This window comes from Microcebus murinus, chromosome 12 (assembly GCF_040939455.1).
Source record: "Microcebus murinus isolate Inina chromosome 12, M.murinus_Inina_mat1.0, whole genome shotgun sequence".
NCBI lineage: Eukaryota > Metazoa > Chordata > Mammalia > Primates > Cheirogaleidae > Microcebus > Microcebus murinus.
The window spans coordinates 6,568,411-6,591,320 of record NC_134115.1 but is presented as its reverse complement, the minus strand read 5'-3'; the positions used below and the strand labels follow the sequence as shown (position 1 = coordinate 6,591,320).

Sequence of the window (22,910 nt, the reverse complement as noted above, 5' to 3'; positions counted from 1 at the left end):
ATTTTAAGATTGAGAGAAAATGACATTTCCAAGAAGTCTGCTACTCTGTTCTCTGTTTACATATTGGTAAAGTATAGATATTACAGATATCTATATATTACATTTTTATTTAAGTAAAAACCTAAAGTGCACAGGTCCTAAGACCATTAGTATGTGTAAACGTGTGTTTGCTGTAGTATTTTTGTTGCAGAAAAGATACTGGTAATAATTTTAATATTTCTTAGTAAGAAATGGTTGAGCAAATTATAGCATATATTCCTCGTGGAAAATAAACCAGTTATATTTTTAACAAGTTATATTTTTATGTACTGACCTGGAAAGTTGACTAATATAGTGATAAATTAAAAGAGTAAAAGCAAGTTGCAGACTAATAATTCTAGTGTAGTCAAATCTATGTGTAAAAACTTTCAAAAAGAGAAAAATGAATTTGTGTTACTAGAAGAATGGGGAAAAACTGGCAGCATATGTGTCAAATGACTTTAACAGCAGTCATTTTCAGAGATTTAGGATTGGAGGGAGAGTATATCATATGTTATTCCCTTTATACCTTTCTGTATTATTTGAACTTTACTTCCAAATTATTATTAAAAAATTGTTTTTCTCTAGATATTTTTAGTTTGCCAATTAATTTCTTTCTATTTTTAGTAGAAACAGGGTCTCACTCTTGCTCAGGCTGGTTTTGAACTCCTGACCTTGAGCGATCCACCCACCTCAGCCTCCCAGAGTGCTAGGATTACAGGCATGAGCCACTGCACCCCGCCTACCCAAATTATTTTTAAGTTGGTAGTCTAACACGTTCCAGATTCCTTGCCAGCCCACAGAATTACTCAGATAAACCAATAACATTCTCCTGTGGCAATCAAGGGGCCCCTCACCTTCTTGATAGTAGGAATACAAAGCCTTTCCCCTACACCACCTGTTCGTTCTCTCTGCTGCCAAGTGCGATCCCTGTGTGGGCCAGCAGCATAGCTTACAGTACTTTCCTGCTTTTTGCTATGAGTATATGTAACTAATAAACTGCTGAAAATGTGAAAATAAAGAAATGACATCATTTTAAAATTACAAATAAAACCTTGATACTGTATTCTTAAAGTTTCCCATGAAATAAAAAAAATGGGCACAAGAGCTGACTGGATACCTCACTGAAGAAAAAATATAGATGGCAAATAGGTATGTGAAAAGATGCTCCGTATAGGGGAAGTGCAAACTAAAACCACAATGATACACCATTCCACATCTATTAGAACGACTAAAAACAACAAAAACTAACAATATCCAGTGCTGGCAAGGATGGAAAGTAACAGAAACTTTCTTTTATGAATCACAAATGAAAAACATTCAAAATTAACAGGAGTTTCGAAGAAGCCTATTCCAACCCTCACTGGCAGTATACATGCCAAATAACTGTTAACAGCAGTCATTTTCAGAGATTTAGGATTGGAGGGAGAGTATATCCCTCATGGATGACTTTGAGGGGGTTCAAGACTTCAGTAAAGGGACTGCAGATGTGGTGGAAATAGGACAAGAAGCAGAATTAGAAGTGGAGCCCAAAGATGTGACTGAAATGCTGCAATGTCATGATAAAACTTGAATGGCTGAGGAGTTGCTTCTTACAGATGAGCAAAGAAAGTGGTTTTTTGAGACGGAATCTACTTCTGGTGAAGAAGCTGCAAACATTGTTGAAATGACAACAATGAAGTATTTAGAAAATTACATAAACTTAGTTAACAAAGCAGTGACAGGGTTTCAGAGGATTAACTCTATTTTTGAAAGAGGTTCTACTGTGGATAAAATGCTATCAAATAGCACTGTATGCTACAGAGAAATCTTGTGAAAAGGTCAATTGATGCAGCAAACTTCACTGTTGTCTTATTTTAAGAAACTACCACAGGCACCCTCAGCTTCAGCAGCCACCAACCTGATCAGTCAGAGTCAGCATCGCGGCAAGATCCTCCACCAACAAAACAATTTGGACTTGCTGAGGCTCAGTTGATTGCTAGTCTTTTTTAGCAATGAAGTATTTTTAAATTAACACATGGTAATTTTTTAGACATAATGCTATTGTACACTTAATAGATTACACTACAGTGTACACATAACTTTGATAGGCACTGAGAAACCAGAATATTTGTGTGTGTCACTTTATTGCAATATTCACTTTATTATAGTGGTCTGGAACCAAACCCACAATATCTATAAGGTATGCCTGTACAACATACTTCACTGAAGGGGATAGGGAGAATGAGGTATAAGTAACTTTGCTAAGCACTGTAATGTAGTTAGCAATGTTGTTTCTTACAGTGGTTCAAGATAACAGCTCTGATACTGCTGAACATGTATTGTTGGATTGCAAAATGAATAAAGAGCTGTTGAATGGTAAAAGCCAGGTTTCTCACTGTGGACTGGGAGAAAGACTATAATGAACCATGTAGTTTTGAGTTAGGTTCTAAGACATTAGGATGTTTCACTTAATACAGATACTGATGAGTAAAAATAGAATACAGATATTTATGCATATACTTGTTAATCTACATACATAAATTTCCTAGTTCAGGTTAATCTACATACATATATTTCTTAGCTGACAGGGCCTAAAAGCAATGACACCTGTCATTGCTTCTAGTGTCATTGCTTCTAATACCATTTCCTAAATTTCTAATACCATTTTCCTAAATCAGGAACCAGGGATCCTTGTTTAAATGATTTTAGGGCTGGAGCAAGAAATATACAAGATAAGCCTGGAGCATCCTGTAGTGCCAGAAAGTAGGAAAGTGCTCAAAATATAGACTGATGGGAATGTCAGAGAGATACGGAAGCCAACTGAAAGAGCCCCCAATGGCAAAAGCTGGAACAATTTGAGTAACAAAATAAATAATGCAGTATTCAGTTATAACTGGCCAGCAAAAGAAAACCTTGATATGCACAACAGTAATAGAACTTAGTCATCTTTGATATTTTTCCAACTTTTAATCATATAAAAGTGTGTTATTGAGCAGGTATGTTTGTTTAAGGTAGGCGGATAGAATATACCAGGAACAGAACTTAAAAAGGACACAGACAAACGGGAGCATGTTCAGAGGAGAAAAGACAAGGTCAGGAGCTCACATTAACAATAGTCTAATCCAATCTAATCAGTAGTTGAGCCTCTACTGGGTATCAAGAACTATGAGAGACAGAGAGGAATGCAAGGATAAATAAAATAGCTTCTGAAGGACTACTTTAAAAGCTAACTCTTTAGTAGAAAGGATGAAAGAATATGGCCAGAGAGTAATGAATCCAAATATTTAAAGGACCGTTGTATGGTAAAAGAATCAGATTTGTTTACCATGATTTGAGGGACAAACTTAAGAATGAAGGATAAATTCTCCAACAGGCAGAGTTGGACTATATGTCTAGCACAAAGCAAGTGATTAATATAAGTTACGATCTCTTTCCCAAATGCCCAACATAAGATTCACTCTGCTGAAATCAATATATTTCACCATAATTATGTAACAAAAAGATATTACTTCCATTCTCTATTGTGATAATCACCTAGAAAAGTTAATTTTTAAAAAGTATAAAAACATAAAAGTTTAAAATTTAATATAGAGAAAAATAGTTCAATTTTATTGCCATCTGTACAATATGAGGGGTTTTTAAGTTGATTTGTCTGTCAAGGTCTACCACTGAACCACGTAATAATCATTTATAGAACAGAATTTGGAAGATAGAGTCTAAAAGTGTAATTATTCTATAATCTCTTTATAAAAATTTAAATCATTAAGGGCATTCAAACTTTATAAATCCACAAATAATTAGTAGAACTGTTTTCCCTGTTTTGAACTATCCAATCAGTTGCATCAGATGGAAGAGAAGAAAATGATCTAAATGAGAATACTTTTCCCATGTGCACCAGGGAACACACACAACTAATCACAGAGAGAAGAAAGCCTCCCCTGTGGTCTTTTGCTTATCATTTCTGTTTTCAAAGAGCTTTTGCTCAAAGGAAAGAAAACACTGAACTAGAGTTAGTCGATTCTGTACAGCCTCTTACCAGCAAAACAAGGCAGGCTAAGTTAGAAGCATGCTAGGACTTTTGCAAAATAGGTATATAGAATGGAGGAAGACGTGGACATTAGTAAGCATGAATATAAGAATATAAATATAAGAACATTAACTCAGCTATGGGGTAGAAAGAAAGAGCAGTCCAATAAATAGCGATCAATAGGGCATGGTGAAGGTATGCTTATTCAGATAAGCCACTGATAGAAAGTACATAAGAAGCGTACTTTATATTTACATAAGAAATGATAGCAATGATGTTAGTGAATATTATAAAAATGATCCAAGTCAGGAAGGTCAGCATCTCGGAGACTTCAGGCAGGAGGAGACTGTAGGAGACTTCAGATAGGAGGAGTGGGAGAGACAGGTGCTGATATTAGGTGCAGTACATTATTTCAACAATATGTTAAATATTAAAAATCAATTTAGAAATGGTATGAACTTCTATAATTTAAGGGAAGTCAACTATAAAATTGTGTACAAGTCTGTAAAAATAAATATGCATAGAAAAGGGACTTGAAAGACATTGACCAAAGTGCTGCTGATGAGAGTATGGCTGACTTTTCCTGCATACATAATTGTTTTATCATTATATTCAAATGACTAAAACAAACTTAAAAGGTTCCGTTACTCATACCTTTCCCTAAAGACATGATGGCCCAGATGTCTATAGTTATCCAGGGCAAGTCAACCTGGAATTAAAAATCTGCTGTAGTTTATATACAAGGTAGACAAAAAATTCTGACCTTAAAAAGGAATAAGACCATACATTTATGGAATAAGCTAAAATAAATACTTAGTGTATACATACCCAATTCTAATAAAGAAGGAGTTAAATAAAAATGATCAGAGGCCATGTGGAGTCACTCATGAACCTAATCAAACCAAACTTTGCAACAAGCCAATTTTGAAAAAGAAACAAGAGATTTGCAGCAACCAATAGGAAAGGGCAGAGTTTACCTGAGATGTCATAATAAGGAATTCTCCTCTGTTTTAACACTATAAGGAAAGTAACTCTGTTAACTACCAATCAGCTTTTTGTTGCTTCTTTTTGTTTCCTTCAGCGTTTTTCTGCCTATAAAGCCCACCTCCTCTGCTCAGCTCATTAGGGTGGCTTTCAAAATCTTTAGATGGAATGCTGCACAATTCATAAATCCCTAGTAAATCTTTAAACTAAATTTGTTGAAATTTTATTTTTAACATGGGTCAAAAAACACTCACAGAAGAGCTGTCATTTGATATTACTATTATGAATAGAATCTAGCATAGATTAAGAAAGATTAGATTAGTAAACTAATGAATAATAGTGGTGGGATTATAAGTGGATTTTTTTTCTTTTTGGCTTATTGATATTTTCCAAATTTTCATATTCAATATTATACTTTTATAGGAAATAAAAATGCAATTTTTAAATGACTATAATTGCATTGGTTACTATTATATACATTTTTTAGGAACATACTTTCATGCTACATTTTAAAATGTTAATTAATACATCCCTACCATTGTTTTTAATACCTAGTATAAATTTAATCTGTGGCCTGGCCTCATTTGTATAGAATTTCTCATAGAATACTCTGAAGACATTTAGAATGAAGATAAAAATACTGAGTATGTCAAAACTGGGATAATTTAACAATCAAATATATTTTTATGCTAGCAGTAGAATATAACAATATTGCTAGAATATTTGAGGCCATATAAAAAGGCAAAATGGAATTTTGAAATCAGGCCATTTTCTTTGGAATATAAAAATCTAAAACTTGAATTTTTTTTTTTTTTTTTTTTTTTGAGACAGAGTCTCGCTTTGTTGCCCAGGCTAGAGTGAGTGCCGTGGCGTCAGCCTAGCTCACAGCAACCTCAAACTCCTGGGCTCGAGTGATCCTGCTGCCTCAGCCTCCCGGGTAGCTGGGACTACAGGCATGTGCCACCATGCCCGGCTAATTTTTTTTTTTTATATATATATATCAGTTGGCCAATTAATCTCTTTCTATTTATAGTAGAGATGGGGTCTCGCTCAGGCTGGTTTTGAACTCCTGACCTTGAGGGATCCGCCCGCCTCGGCCTCCCAAGAGCTAGGATTACAGGCGTGAGCCACAGCGCCCGGCCCTAAAACTTGAATTTTTAATAATTTTTTTATTTCAGCATATTATGGGGGTACAAATGTTAAGGTTACATATATTGCCCATGCCCCCCCTTCCAGTCAGAGCTTCAAGCGTGACCATCCCCCAAATGCTGGACATCTCACTCATTATGTGTGTATATACCCATCCCCTCCTCCCCCTCCCACCACCTGATAAATGTTTTTCCTACATGTCCACTTAGGTGTTGATCCATTAATACCAATTTGCTGGTGAGTACATGTGGTGCTTGTTTTTCCAATCGTGGGATACTTCACTTAGTAGTATGGGGTCCAGCTCTATCCAGGAAAATACAAGAGGTGCTATATCACCATTGTTTCTTAAACCTGAATTGTACTCCATGGTATACATATACCACATTTTATTAATCCACTCATGAATTCATGGACACTGGGTTGTTTCCACAGCTTTGCAATTGTGAATTGTGTTGCTATAAACACTTGAGTGCAGGTGTCTTTTTGGTAGAGTGTCATTGGATCTTTTGGGTAGATGCCCGGTAATGGGATTGCTGGATCAAATGGTAGATCTACTTGTATCGCTTTCAGGTATCTCCATATTGCTTTCCACAGAGGTTGAACTAGTTTGCAGTCCCACCAGCAGTGTAGGAGTGTTCCTATCTCTCTGTATCCACGCCAGCATCTATTGTTTTGGGACGTTTTGATAAAGGCCATTCTTACTGGAAATAAGTGATACCTCATTGTAGTTTTGATTTGCATTTCCCTGATGATTAGAGATGTTGAGCATTTTTTCATATGTTTGTTGGCCATTATTCTGTCTTCTTTTGAAAAGTTTCTGTTCATGTCCTTTGCCCATTTGTTGTTTGATTTTTCTTGCTGATTTTCCTGAGTTCTAAATATATTAGATATATCTAGTTATCAGCCCTTTATCAGATGTGTAGCTTGCAAAAATTTTCTCCCATTCTGTGGGTTGTCTGTTTGCTCTCTTGACAGTTTCTTTGGCTGTGAAGAAGCTTTTTAATTTGATCAGGTCCCATTTGTTTATTTTTGTTGCTGCTGTGATTGCCTTTGGGGTCTTCTTCATAAATTCTTTGCCTAGGTCAATGTCTAGAAGAGTATTTCCAATGTTTTCCTCTAGAATTCTAATAGTTTCACACCTAATGTTCAAGTCTGTTACCCAGTGTGAGTTGATTTTTGTGAGAGGTAAAAGGTGTGGGTCCTATTTCAGTCTTCTACATGTGGCTATCCAGTTTCCCCAGCACCATTTATTGAATAAGGATTCTTTTCCCCAATGCATGTTTTTGTCTGCTTTGTTGAAGATTAGTTGGCTATATGAGGATGGTTTTATATCTGGGTTCTCTGTTCTGTTCCACTGGTCAATGTCCCTGTTCTTGTGTCAGCCACAAGCTATTTTAATGACTACAGCCTTGTAGTATAGTTTGAAGTCAGGTAAATTAATACCTCCTATTTTGTTTTTATTGCCTAAGATGGATTTTGCTATACGGGGTCTTCTCTGGTTTCATATGAAGTGTAAAACTATTTTTTCTATATCTGTGAAAAATGATGATGGTATTTTAATAGGGATTGCACTGACCTTCCCATAGTACTCCAAATCCTCTTAACTTCATTCTTAAAGCTTTGCCTCTAGCAGCAATAGAGTAAAAATAAAAATATTCTGAAAAGTTGGCTGAAAAGCTTTACAAAAAAGAGAACTTAAAGTGTTAACTATATGTCTAACTAGATAAAGCTTCCTTCAGAGGCTCCTCCAGTGGAACCCTCCTATGTTGCGGTGGAACAGGAATGAGGGAAGGAAAGGAGCAGAGAAGTAGATTTTGTTCTTGGTCATAGTGTGGGTTTCTGAATCTATCCTGTATAGTAATTTATTAACAGGATTCTTCTGGTCTCAATTCTAGCAAAAAAAATATGTTTAAAGAGAATTGAAATTATGTGAGTAAAAAGTATACTTATTATCATATATTATTAGATAAAAAATACAAGCCACAAAATAGAACACAGAGTTATGATCTCATATTTATAAAAGAAACATACATATTAAAAAATGTACATAGACTAAAAACTGGAAGAATACACACCAAAATGTTAACAGGGTAGATTATGGGTGGTTTTAGTTTTCTGATTATTTATATTTTCTAAATTTGATGCTTAATTCATATTACAGAGAAAGAAAAAATATTATTTTTAAAAGACAATTATATAATACTGCAAACTTCTTGGGAAACAGTGTTGGGAACAGAATAAAATAAAAAAACAGCCATAACACTAAGTAAACAAACACAGTTTGTTTAATTTAATTTAATTCATAAAACAGAAGAAAATGGAGAAAATGTAAATTCTCTAGAACATTTTCCACCTAGAGTTGAATTAATCTTTATAAGGTACAAAAGTAACATATTAAGATTGACTCTGCAAAGGCATGACCCTAAATGAGAAAATGTTTCACAAATAGCTAAGGTTGCATGCCCCTTAAGTATACAGGAATTTGCCATGGAATCTCCTAGTAGATCCATTTAAACCATTATTACAATGCCTGCCACATAGTAAGTGTTCAAAATTTTTTGATGAAACAATGTCCTGAGTTCATATACAGGGCAAGGCAACTTTCCTTTTGAAGGATAGAATGCTACAAATTACTGGATAAAATAGGTGTCAGCAGAACAAATGGTGCTGCTTGAACTGTAATGAATAGAAATGACTCTTAGACATGAAAAAACATGACTTTGTTTCCCTCAAGTAATTATTCCCTCAAGTAATTATTACTAACCATTCTCCACCTAGAGTGGCCAGCTCCCTGTACTAAAAACACTGGAATATCCAGCCAGGGAAGTCTGATCCAGAGATTGATACTAATATTTATTTATCCCCACACAAAAACAACAAAGAGAGGAAGTATTCTTTTGTAGCAGTCAGAATCAGGCTAGGTGATGGCCTTGTGACAGAACCTGCCACTCAAGGGGTTATGAATTAAATTATGAGGTTTACCACATAAAGGGACTAATTGTAGGTTTTAAGCCATGACAAAAAGCAATCTAAATGAATCTATGCATTCACGGTCAACTAATATTTGACAAGGGTGCAAAAGATACACATTGAGGAAAGGTCAGTCTCTTCAATAAATGGTGTTGTGGAAACTAGATATTTACATGCAAAACAAACACAAAACTTATCTTATACCACATATAAAAATTAAAAAATGGGTTAAAGATTTAAATGTAAGACTTAACACTATAAAAGTCCTAGAAGAAAACAGAGGGAGAACACTCCTTGAAATTAGTTTTGGCAATGATTTTTGGATATGGCACCAAAAGCAAAAATCAACAAGGAAGACTACAATAAACTAAAAGGCTTTTGCAGAGCAAAGGAAACCACCAACAAAATGAAAAGGCAATCTACAGAATAGGAGAGAATATTTGCAAACCATATATCTGATAAGAGGTTAATATCTCAAATATATGAGGAACTCATATCACTCAATAGCAAAAAAACAAACCAAAAAAAACAAAAACAAAAAGAAAAAAGTCATAAACCCCCCAGATAATCTAATTAAAATGAGCAAAAAATCTGAATAGACATTTTTCCAAAAAAGACATATGAAGGCCAACTGGTACATGACAACAGGTGCTCAATTTCACTAATTATGAGGGAAATGTAAATCAAAACCACAAAGAGATATCACCTCACATCTGTTAGGATGGCCATTATCACAGAGTCAAAAGGTAAGTATTTTGACTTATTGAGGATGTGGAGAAAAGGGAACCCTTGTGCACTGTTGGTGGGCATGTATATTAATTAGCACAGGCATTATGGAAAAGAGCATGGGTTCCTCAAAAAATTAAAAATAAAACTACCATATGATACAGCAATCAATCCCACTTCTGAGTATTTACCCAAAAGATTTTAAAACAGTCCAAGAGATGTTTGCATGCCCTGTTCAATGCAGCACTATTCACAATCGCCAAGTTATGGAATCACCTAAGTGTCCAATTAACAGATAAATGGATAAAGAAAATATGGTTTATATACACAATTGAACACTATTAAGCCTTAGAAAAGAAGGAAGTTTTGTCATTTTCAATAACATGGATGGATTTAGAAAACATTAACAAAGTGAAATAAGCCAAGAACAGAAATACAAATTCTGCATGTTCTCACATGAGGAATCTGAAATACTTGAACTCATAGAAGCAGAGAATAAAATGGTGGGGTTACCAGAGGCTGGGGTTGTGGGGAAGGAGGAGATGATGATATCAAGGTACAAAGCCTCAGTTAGAAAGGACAAATAAGTTGTATTTGAAATCTATTGCACAGCATGGTGAATATGGTTAATAATAGTTCATTGTACATTTCGAAATTACTAAATTCAAATGTCCTCACCACAACAAGTATTTGAGGTAATGGATATGTTAATTAGCTTTATTTAATTATATCACATTGTATTCATAAATCATAGCATCACTTTGTACCCCATACATATACACAATTATAAATTGTCAATTTGTAATAAATTTTTTAAAATTCAGGGAAACCACTGAGAAAAAATTTTTTTGGACACAATCTTATAACAAAATAGGTGCCTGTGCTAATTATTATTAAAGGAAATGATTTCCAAAAAAAATTATAACTTCTTAGAAGTTAAGCAAAAGAATTATGAAAACATTGACATTATAATGAAAGAAATGTAAATCACATCTCCTGGATCAATTGTAAAAAATGTCAGACCTGGGCAATCTTTAACTGTGCTCCCATTTATTTTCCTTAAATCCCCTGTTTTCTGACACACAATTTAATTTCACAATCTTAATTGAGACTTCAGAGTTCAAGAGATTTTCCTAACTAATATTTTGTCACAAAATTTAAACTCCTAAGGAGCACATTGTTTTCACCATGTTAACTTCACTGACATTATTTATAGACTTACTGTTTAAGCATTTTTTATAATCTGTAATTATCTTGTTTTATGTGCTTACTGTCTTTTTCATATATGATTTCTATTAAATCAGATACCTTGTCACATACATCTACATAGTGCCAGGTACATAATAAGTGCTCATAAATATTTGATGAATTAACAAATGGTTAATTTTGGTCATAGAGAGCAAAACATGATAAAGAGCTAGAGTCATTGTGTTCTTAGTTTTCTCAGCAAATGTTTTTAAAAAGATGTTTCATTCTTTTTACATAATTTGTTTCACATATAGTAAATATATATTTACTATATTCTAAATATATATTTACTATATCCTCCCACAAAAGGTACCTTTTAGGAAAATGATCTTAAATATTACAGCAGAACCAGAACTCACAAATTTGCTCTAAAGAGAGTGAAACAGAACTAATATTAATAGAAAAACAGTTGTGCTTAGCACTCTACCAGGACATCTTATCTCATATAATTTTCATAACCTTGGAGGCCTGTCCCCATCTTAAAGATTAGGAAAGTAAGAATAAGAGAGAGAAAGTCATTGGCCAAAGGTCATACAACTAGAAAGTCATGGAATTGGAATGAGAACACCAGTTCTTCTTTAAACCAAAACCCACGTTATTTCCTCTACCTTATGTTACCTCCACAAGAACCAGAAGAACAAAGTGTACCTTTTTCAGTATCAATACATTAAGTACATTAAATGATCCAGATAATACTTGCAAAGAAATGTTTTGATTATTCAACTTATTTTTAGAACAGCAAATATGTAAGTAAATTAAATAAATTTATCTTTTGGTGAGGTTAAAATGATAAGGGAAACAACAGATAAAGTGACAAGAAAAGATGATTCCGAAGAAATATTTCAATGTATACATTTTTGCATCCACTATATTCCTTAATTTGGAACAAAAGAAAATATTCAGATTCTGAGGCAGTTTTTGGTTTTGAAAAAGGATGAGATGTGCCTTTAAGAGAACTGTGATTTACAGTTTAGTCTTGGGATAATTTTCAGATTTCCAGATGGAATTTCAAAGTTCAATCCCATCTCTTAGAAGAATTTTCTAAATTTTGTGAACCTGAACAATCTAAGTGATTAACAACGGGGAGATCATTAATTAATTAATAGTATAGCAATACAACAGAACATGAAAATTACTGTTAGATTACTGTTAAGGGTGAATTGTGGCTTTTAAACTTTTTTTCACCGTGTTTAAAAGTTTAATATTAACTTTAAAATAAATGTCTTGAGCCTCGTTTTTAAGAAGGATCAGAATAGTATTGAAGATACCTCATATAAAAAATAAAAAAGCAAAGCAAAATTGTAAGGACTTTCTCAAAATGAGAGTGGGTCTACAGTGCCAGGTGCTGTCTCCTAAACTTTTGCTTCTCCCAACAAAGAATTTCCTTCCAAAACTGGATGGTCACCTATCTGCAAGTGGAGATGGCTTGTCTGCTTGGGAATTTGAGTCCTTTGGGTACAACTCCATGAAGACATTGGGACTGGGTGGGAAATGAGACTAGAGCACTTGTTCTCAAAATAGTCCCTGGACAATCAAAAGGGAATCACCCAAGGTGGTTGTTAAAACACAGATCCTTAGGCCCAGTCCCAAATACTGAATCCACATTTCTGGAGTGGTGGCTGGGAATTTGCATTTTAAAAAAGCCACAAGGTGAAACACTTTTGTACATAGAGGTTTGGACACAACTGGACTGGAGGCTGGGAGACAACATGATTAGTGGGTGGTTTGGGAACCATAAAAACTTGGGGTTTAAACCCAATTCTTCTATTTAATAGCTCTCACTGTAGCAAGTCATCTAAACCTTGAGCTTGTTTTATCGTATAGAAAACGGAATGACATTTACTTTGTTGTGGAGATCAAACACAATTGTATGGTTATATGTGTGTGCGTATATGTATGTACCTGTAAGCACGCTGGCTGACGTACCTGGCATGAAACTTGTATAGAACCTCCCCAGTTCCTCCAGCTCTGAGTCTATGAATGGTCTACGCCGGTGTGTCTTAATCCTTTGACATATATTAATATGACACCTGCTCATCTATTTCCCTAAAGCAGTGTTTCTCAACCTGTTTTTCATTTTCCTCCTCTCCTCCTAGACCTTTTAGACATTTTCTTTCCTAATCTACTGCCCCATACAATTTCAATGCCACAGATATACTGTTTATCTGTTTGTTTTCTGGCCCTTTGGAAGGCCACGAAGCATCATATTATGTAAGATCTTTTTGCCCCTCCAGAACATGATCAATATCACCGATGTTGAGAATGCATGTCCGAGAGAGAAGCGACTTGGTCAAGATCATGTGACTAATTTACTGGCAGAATTAGGTCTAAATTTGAGATCACAAACAGACTGGAACCAGCTTATAAATGTCTTTTGTTTGGCTCACAGGTTTTTTGAGATTTTTTATTGGTTGCTAACTTTTAAAAATCAGATTTCACATAAAAATTCAGATATTCAACTTCTCATAAAAAATCAAAAGAGCCGATCATTCAGCGGCAGCTGAAGGGCGTTCCCCTCCCCAGAGTGTGCGTTCTCCCCGCACCCGCCCCTGCAGCCATCTGAATGTGCGACTCTCAAAGCCAGACGCTCACGGCCCTCAATGATCTGCCTCCAAGCACGCATCACCTAAAAATTAGACGCTTAAAATAACAAATCTTTTAGAGCAGCTAACTGCGGATTCCGAACCTTTCCCCGCTCCGGATTCCGAGCTCTCCCGCCGGCAGGACGCGCTGTCCGTCTGTCACGTCGTCCGGGGCCGGCGGGCGCAGGCGGACTAGGGCGCGGCCCGCACGGAGGCGCTACCCCGCGGAGGGTCTGCGGGTACCAGGCCGGGCTGCAGCCCGCGCGCCCTCACGGCTCGGCCCCGCCCCCGAAGCGCCGGGGGCAGAGGGGACAGTGAGGGCAGAGGAGACCCCGCCCCCGCCCTGCCCTGCCCGGCGCTGCCAGCCGCGCAACGTCTGTCCCTGCGGCGCGCTTCGGCCACGCCCCGTGACCGGGCGCTCGCGCAGGCGCCTCGTCCGCGGCGCTGCCCTCCGCGCGCCGCTCCCCACCAATGGCAGCCGCCGCCCGCCGCACGCGACACTCTCCCACCAATGGCGGCCCGAAGTGGCCCATTATGGTACCGGCGGCTCCGGGTGCTTTCGAACTGGCGCGGGCGACTAGGAGAGGATGGCGCAGGCACAGGGAGGCACCCAGCGTGAGGGGACTGCGAGGGGACTCAGCTTGAGGGGATGGCGCGAGGACGGTGAGGGGACGGCGCCGGCCATGAAAGCACTGTGCGGGGACGGCGGCAGCGAGGGGCGCCGGGCAGTGGGGACCAACTTCAGCCGCGCTGGCTTCTGGCGCTCTGCGGACGCAGACTGCGGAGGTGGGTGAAGGAGGACGAGCATGGAGAGCTCTGGAGTATCGCTGACGGAACCAGACGTCTGACCTCACCAGCCCCCAGCGCGCTTCGTCCCCGCCTTTTCTCCTGCTGGTCCTCGGCCCAGCCCTTGCCGGCATCCTGGCCTCCAGTTGGCTCCGCATAGTCCAGAGAAATCCAAAGAGCAGATCGGTGGATGAGAGCAAGACTGGGTTCGCCTGCGTGTCACGGAAACCCCAGATTCCCGTATCCTAAACCCGTAAGGGTATTTTCCCTCTCCCGTAAAAGAAACTGTTAGGTGGGTACCCCCAGGGACCCAGACTTGTTCGGCTCTGTCATCCTTGGAGCCTGTTCCCGTGCACAAATTTACCTCATGGGCCAAAGTTGTAGTTGGAATTCCAGCTATCAGTCCTTATTTTAGAAAGGACCCTTCAAGAAGCCCCACCCAACAACTTCTACCTACATCTTGTAGACTGATTTAGCAACATGGCCTCACCTAGCAGGGAAATGCCTTAACTAGGCACATCGCTGCCTTTAATTAAATCCCCTTTGAAAGAAGAAGGGAAGAATGAATTTGCAAGTGGTCCTGTATCTCACACAGCTCAATAGAAATAAGTCCTCCTGAGTGTGCAGAACAACTTACTAGGCAAATATTTAATACATAAGTCTGTGCCAGACCCTGTGCTAGATGCTTTATATCTTCCTATTTAATTCTGCAAGGCAGGTATTATTGGCCTCATGCAGATGACACTGGAGAGTATAAATGGTGACAAATTACAATGCAGAGGGGCTTTTAGTTATATCAACTGGCTTGATAGGAGTTGGCTGCATGATGTTGCAAGCACATGGACCTAAGGAATATAATTTTCTGTACTAAGATTACTGTCTAAAGCTGTCACAAGAAGGGACAAACAAGATGAGGGTAAGACACTGGCCTGTAGCTCAGGAAGCAGGCCCTATGTAATATACAGCAATGCAAAAATATTGTTGCATCTAAACACCAATATGTAATGTGAAAAAAAAAACATTTTTAGTAAACGGTGTAAAAGAGATTTGAAAAAGTTGTCGATATTTCTCAGCATTATCTAATGAAGAATAGTGCCCATACTTGGTTTTATTAATATGCAGTAGGATTGGCTTTGTGCATTTAATAAACAATGCCTGTTGTGTAATTGTGCTGCCCTAAGCATCAACAGTTAATAAGGTGAGTCAGACATTGCCCTGCCCACAGTCTATGAGGAGACAGACAATTTGAACATATCATGATAACTGTATTTGGAGCACATGAGAAGGGCATCCAACCTGGAGGGGAGGAGAAGAAAAAAGAGGGACTTGTTAGACAATACTTTCTAAAGAAATGATGCCTGAGCTGAGTCTTGAAAATCAAGCTTGAGAGGACCAAGCAAAGTAAGGGGAATGGTGATCCAAGCAAAGGGATCAGATAGTACAAACGTATGTTGATGGGAAAGAAGGTAGCATATTTGACTGCTGGATATTAAGAAAGAAGGGGTAGCAGAGCATACTGAAGAATAGGCAGTGTCCTGTCATGATGGATCATATATGCTATGCCAGGGAGTTTGCATCCATTGACCACTAACATCCATTTTTTCTCTTGCTTGGGGGAATTAGTTCTCCACCTTATGTGTAGTCTTGTTGGTATTATTAAGATGCCCTATGTTCCCCCAACCAGCAGATGGATGTGTGACTCTAGTTAGGCAATTGGATTATTGCCAAGAGTGAGAGGAAAAGTAATATAATAGAGAGTTGAGGTGAGTGTTTAAATATCCCCACTATGGAAGAGGTGGGAGAATTCCCTTTGAATCCATAAAAAGATTATAAGATTGGATGGAGAGCACAATCAAGGACAGAAGTCATATGTGATGTTTTCTTTAGCAAACTCATCTTGTTACTTCTTTTTCACATCTTATAACTGGATATAAATATTGTATTTCAGTCACTTGGAAGATATATTCTGTAGTTATTGGGATCATATTTTGTAACCAAAAATTAAATAACTTAGTATTTTAAATTTAGCACTGTTATGGGAAATCTGGTCTGTGTATACCTCATTTCTCTCCTGCAATGTGAATGAGTATTCCACCAAAAATTTGATTAATATATGCAAAACCCTATTCAATTTTACTTCATCCCATGTTTACCTAACAACCTTCTTGGAGTTTCAGCTGAATAACAAGGTTTCCCAGTGGAAAAAATGGTAGCTATATTATTTATGTTATACATAAATTCTTTAGTTTTCTAAATTTCTAAGGGCTTAAAACTCTTACATCATCATGACATGAAAATGACACCATTGCAGATAAACTCTCCTCCCAAGGTTTTGAATATATATTTTTTATTTAAAAATGGGAATATGTCTGTCTTTAATTGTAAAATACATGTTCATTGAAAATAGATTTCAAGAAAGGCAGAAAAGTATGAAGAATACACACGTTGAATATATTGTCCAAAACGTTTTTCTGTGAATATTTATTCCAACGTAAGTGTATTTTTAAATAAGATCATATCATAAATACTGTTTCGTAATCTATTTTTTAATTACCATACCTTAGACAGCTTTGCATAGCAAATAACCACTGGCTTCATAGCTTAAAACACTGCGTATTTATTATCTCAGTTTCTGTGGGTTGTAAGTCCTATCACAGTTTCTGTCTCCAGACTACAATTCAGATATTGTCTGGGACTACAGTCTTTATCAGAGGGTCAACTGGGAAAAGGTCCACTTTACATGCCCTTAGGTTATTGGCAGAATTCATCTCTTTGCAGCTATAGACTACTAGGTCCCCATTTTCTTGCTGCCTATCAACAAGGAGCTACTCTCAGCTCCTAGAGGCCTCTTTCGGTTCCTTGCCTTGGAGTCCTCTCCATAGACCTCACAACATGGAAGATTACTTCTTTAAATCCAACAAGGAAGAGAGAATTATTATAATTTTAATGGTAGCATAATATTCCACTGTAAAGTTGGAACATAGTTTATTTAACTACCCACTATGAATGTTAGGTTGTTTCAAATTTTTCTTTTATTATAAACAGTGTTATAGTGGATATCCTTATATAAATAAGGATACCTTTGTGACTTCTCAATTGCTGAGTCAAATGGTGTATACTTTTTAAATCTTTTTTTAAATTTTACATATTGCAAAATAGCCATCTAGAAAACTAAGTCCACTTACATTTCCAAAAATGTATGAAGATGCTGGTTTGTGTATATAACTTGCCAACATTGGCATTACCCATAAATTTAATATTTGCCAATATACTGGGTGAAAAATTATTTCTCATTGTTTTAATTTATATTTGTTTGATTAGTGAACTCAGACTTCTTCATCATACGGTTCTCTAAGGACTTTTTTTCCAGTGATGCCTACTTTTTTCTGAAGTTTTATGAAAGTGTGTCACTTGTGCTGTAATAGCATTATATGAGAGGACTTATTTGAGACAAATTGACAGCAAAGAATAAATTAGCACAATGGGCCAGGAGGAGGTGAGACAGGGACCAAGCCATAAAAGACCTTGATTAAGAGGGCAGGATGATTTTGCCACAACACAAAGCAATAAAATTAAGGCTAAGGGCACTGAGGCTTCTGCTGAGGAAGTGGAGTCATTCATCACTGCAAATGGGCAACTGAAGACAGGGAGGAGTAAGAAGCTGAGACAGCTCAGGCCGGACTGGAATGTAAAACAAATGTCTGAGGTATACTCTTCTGCTCCAGTGAGATTCAGAGAAGAGATTCTAGTAACTAGAAAGCCACAGGAGCTTTTATGTCCTGAATGTTTCTTAAAGAATGAATATGTGAAATGAAAACTAAGAAGCATATTCTCCACAAATATATAGTAACAAGTTACTCATTTTTAAGACAGGTCTAGAGTTATTTATCCTAGAACAACTCAATGTTAGGAAAAACCTTGTCACAGTCACCACAGCCATCATTTTATTTTACAACACAATAATTCTAGAACAACTAAAATGTAAATGTAAGATAAAACCATGAGAATTTTGGAACAAAAATTAGTGAAAAGTTTTATACCCTTAGGTGGAAAAAATTTCTAAGCATGACATCAAAGGCAAAAATCATGTCATAAATATGGTTTCATAATCTGTTTTTTACTTATCATATCTTAGACAGCTTTGCATAGCAAATCACCACTGACTTAATGGCTTAAAACACTGCAAATGTTTTTGAGAAAAACATTTAAATCTTCTCTGTGGCCATAAATTCCCCACAAACGAAATTATTTCCTGAAAACAAAATAAAAACTGGCCTGGTGAGTGGGTACATGCCTGCAGTCCCAGCTACTTGGGAGTCTGAGGCAGGAGGATTGCTTGAACCCAGGAGTTCTAGGCTGCAGTGAGCTATGATTTCACCATTACACTCCAGCCTGAGTAACAAAGTAGACCCTGTCTCAAAAAAAAAAAAAAAAAAAAAGCAAACAAATATTAACAGACATAAATAAATTAGTAAAAATATTCACAATCCACAAAGGGCACTTAACAAAGTACTTGCACAATTTGCAAAATGGGCAAAAGTCATGACAATTTACAAAACACAATGTCTGGTAAATACGTGAAAATACGTGTGGGTTCAAATGCTGTGACTTACTGCCTGGGATTCCCAACACATACTGCAGGGCCTACTTCAATATGGGTTCTCAATAAGTGATAATTTCTTCCCCCTTCTGTCCCATCCTCTTTTTTGTCTCAGTCTTAATCACCCGGTGCAGTTACTGATGCAGTTAGTGCTTATGGGATGGTTTCATAACCTTTAATTTCAATACCATGGGTAGTTTGAGGAAGTAAATGTGTAGGTATTCAAGAAGGAGTTTAGTTATTTACCAATAATCACAGCCCATTGAAGGCCTATTCTGTACTAAGCACTTTGCATGCTGAGTTCATTTAATCTTCATGATAGCCCTGTAAGGTATAACTATTTTTATTATTCCCATTTTATACATGAAAAAACAGGTTCAGAGAGGTACAAGGAACCAAAGTTACCCAGTTAATAAGTGTAGGAATCAAGGTTTGAAACCCTGAACTACAAAGAGCTGACTACAAAAGCCAAGTAGTTTCCCACTATGTCTTTATAGCCTTTAAAAAGTTCACAAGTCACTACCTCAAGAGAACTCTAATCAATGTATAGGCATGTGCACACCCAAGACATTTCAAGTGTGTTTATCTTCTAAAGTGGATGAGACCAGACTCACAGATTGTACAAGGCTACATGAGCCAGAGAAAGCTCATTAATCTTGAATTCCTTCAACTCAGCTCCCCAGAGACGAAAGGCAACAGATGGGCAATGTGGCTGCTGACTTCCTCAGCTGCACAGCTATTTTCTAGAGACAGTTTCAACTTGACAGGCTGGCTTGAAATTTCTAGGGGGCTTCGGAGCTAGTACATTTAAATTTAGCTGGAGCCTTAAGACCTGCTTATTAAAACTGTTCAGAAGACACTGACCAGGCTAGTATAGTGGGAAGCAGAGTGATGTAATAGAAAGAGTAGTAGATGGGGAGAGTTCCAGCTCACTGGTTTGTTTTATAGACTCAGACATTCAGCAAAGCTTTTTGAACTATTTGCCATGTGCCAGGTTCTGTGTTACATTCTGTGCATTCTAGCAAGAAAGGGTTCAGGGAGACATCACATAATGATTTCTCCTACTTACAGGGAAATGGAGTTAATGTCCTATGATCAGTATTAAGCAAGTTGCATCACGGTCTGTGTGCTCCTTTCTTAGAAACTAAGCCACACTGAAGGAAGAGAAAAATGGGGCTCCAAGAGATGCTTATGCTGGGCTGCTTAGGGTGGTTCTTTCAGACAGTAAAGAATCTTGCCCCTCAGTTTTCTCAATTAAGAGTTATGATCAGATGTTACCACAATTCACAGTTTCTGCCCTAAGGAATGTTTGGAAGCAAGGAGGGGTAGACATGCTGTGTTCTTTGCTGAAACATTGGCCTGGCCGTCTCTGCAGTGCCTTGCTCTAATCTGTAGGACAGTCCTCTGAGTTAGTTCCCAGCTGTACCAGGTGAGTCATGCCAGCTTGGGAGTCCAGGGCTGAAGAAATCCCACCTTCAGCGGAGGGCCAGAAGCACTCCAGATATATCTGAATATGGTTTGGCATTATCTTGGATAGGAACCAAACGGCCATTTGAAACCCTTTATCTGCTCTCTGTTTCTTGGTGTGCTAAACTTCCATCTTATTGTGACTTCCATCTATAGTAAGGCTCACACCACAGGGGAGGCAGCCCCTGATTTTGTCACGTTGAAAGAAGCAGCCTCAAACCTTAAGCAACTTTTGGTCTAGTGGTGCCATACACTTGCACATATTCATCAATTACACTCTGCTAGGTAGTGCCTCATACCTTAAAAAACACTTTTGCATCCATCTTTTCATTGACCCTTACAAAAACCTGCTGGTGTATTTTTCTTTTAGAGTTGGGGCGTATGTTGCCCAGGCTGGCCTCAAACTCCTGGGTTCAAGCAATTGTTCCATCTCTGTCTCCCAAGTTTTGGGACTACAGGGACATGCCACTGCACCCTGCATGGGTATTTATTATTCTCATCCTAAAGATGAAGAAACATAGGCTTAGTGAAATTTAATGATTTGTCCAGTTGCAGAGATGGTGAGTGGTAAAGCTGCTATCAAATCCATGTCTATGATTCCAAAATCCTTGTGTGGTAGGCAGGATTCTGTGTCTTCTAAGACTTCCCTCCCTGCCACCCCTATGCGCCACAAAGTCCTCTATAATCCTTGGGACTGTGAATTTGATGGATTTTACTGCCATGATTACATGGCAGTAAACGTTACATGGCAAAGTTGATATTAGGAGAGTATATGGATGGGCCTGACCTAATCACATGAGACCTTTACAAGCAGAGAATTCTCTCTGGCCAGCAGCAGCAGCAGCAGCAGAAGTCAGAGAGATTTGAAGAATGAGAAGAGTTTAATGCATTGTTTTGCCTTGGTGGAGGAGACCACATGGAGCTGAGAGCCTTCCCTAGCCAGTGGCCAGCAGGGAAACGGGATCTTTATCCTGCAACTGAAGGGAACTGAATCTGCCAACAAGAATGAGTTTGGGAGCAGGTCTTTCCCCAGAACTTCTAGAGAAGAACTCGGCCCAGCTGACATCTTGCTTCAGCTTTGTGAGACTCCGACGCTACGCTGGACTTAGAAGCTACAGAATTGTGAGCTAATAAATTGGTGTTGTTTTAAGCCTCTATTTGTGGTAAATTGTTATGCAGTAATAGAAAACTAATGCACCTTCCTTTTCTTGTAAAATCTTAGGACTTGAGACAAGTCATAACTTTTCTGGCCTTAATTTTCATTTGAAAGAGGGTTATATGTGATTTTTTTTTTTTTTTTTTTTTTTTTTTTTTTGAGACAGAGTCTCGCTTTGTTGCCCAGGCTAGAGTGAGTGCCGTGGCGTCAGCCTAGCTCACAGCAACCTCAAACTCCTGGCTCAAGCAATCCTTCTGCCTCAGCCTCCTAAGTAGCTGGGACTACAGGCATTCGCCACCATGCCCGGCTAATTTTTTGTATATATATATATATATATATATTAGTTGGCCAATTAATTTGTTTCTATTTATAGTAGAGATGGGGTCTTGCTCTTGCTCAGGCTGGTTTCGAACTCCTGACCTCGAGCAATCCGCCCGCCTCGGCCTCCCAGAGAGCTAGGATTACAGGCGTGAGCCACCGCGCCCGGCCTATATGTGATCTTTAAGGTCTCTTCCAGCTCTTATGATTTTAAGATTCTTAAAACAGTTTTTGTAAGAGTTGAAAGAAAACAATGCACCTAAAGTACTTTAATATTAAGAAAATAGTATGCAAATGAAAGAATAATATTCAATCTAATATTTCTAGTCATCTGATGACCTCTTGAGATCCTATAGGACAGTTTCTCATTATAAGTAATCTGTATTTTAGGGCCATAGCTATGAATATGTTGGGAAGATAAAGAATTTCTGACTCCTGATTTACAAGGGCTCCCACCTCATCTATGGAAGATGTAGAGCACACATGGAGGGAATGATGCACTTCAGTGTCCGGAGGCCCTAGCTAGAGCTTGGAAGTACTGTAGAAATGAGGCAAGGTGCCTACCCTTACAGTCTGGGGTGGGGGCAGGCAGTGTCTATACAAACAAGCAGTGACTACAAAGTGATCATTGAAGCCCCAGAGGAGAAGGGAGGCTTCCTGGGAGGACTTAAAGCTTGGGCTGGGTTTTAAAGCTAGGTGGTTTACCAAGCCATTGGTACTGGAGCTGCCCAAACAGAGGCAACAGCAAATGGGAAGGCACAGGATATGAGGGAAACTGACAGTATGAATTGTACTTGCTAATTCTAAAGCCCAGGATGGGTATTCATTAAATGGGAACTGTTAGCAAGTAGATTATTGCTGGCATATTTGGAGTGGTGAAACTAGAGATAGGATTTT

General features: G+C 37.9%; 1 protein-coding gene across 2 annotated transcripts in view; it reads right to left on the bottom strand.

Annotated features, from left to right (window-relative positions):
• PTPDC1 (protein tyrosine phosphatase domain containing 1) overlaps positions 1-14,052 on the bottom strand; it is an 86,182-nt gene extending 72,130 nt beyond the window's left edge. For both annotated transcript variants that reach the window (XM_020289223.2, XM_012738509.3), the window contains exon 1: positions 13,791-14,052. The gene's annotated coding sequence lies outside the window, so the exon portion shown is untranslated. The remainder of the gene's footprint in view (positions 1-13,790) is intronic.
• Positions 14,053-22,910: the final 8,858 nt, after the last annotated feature.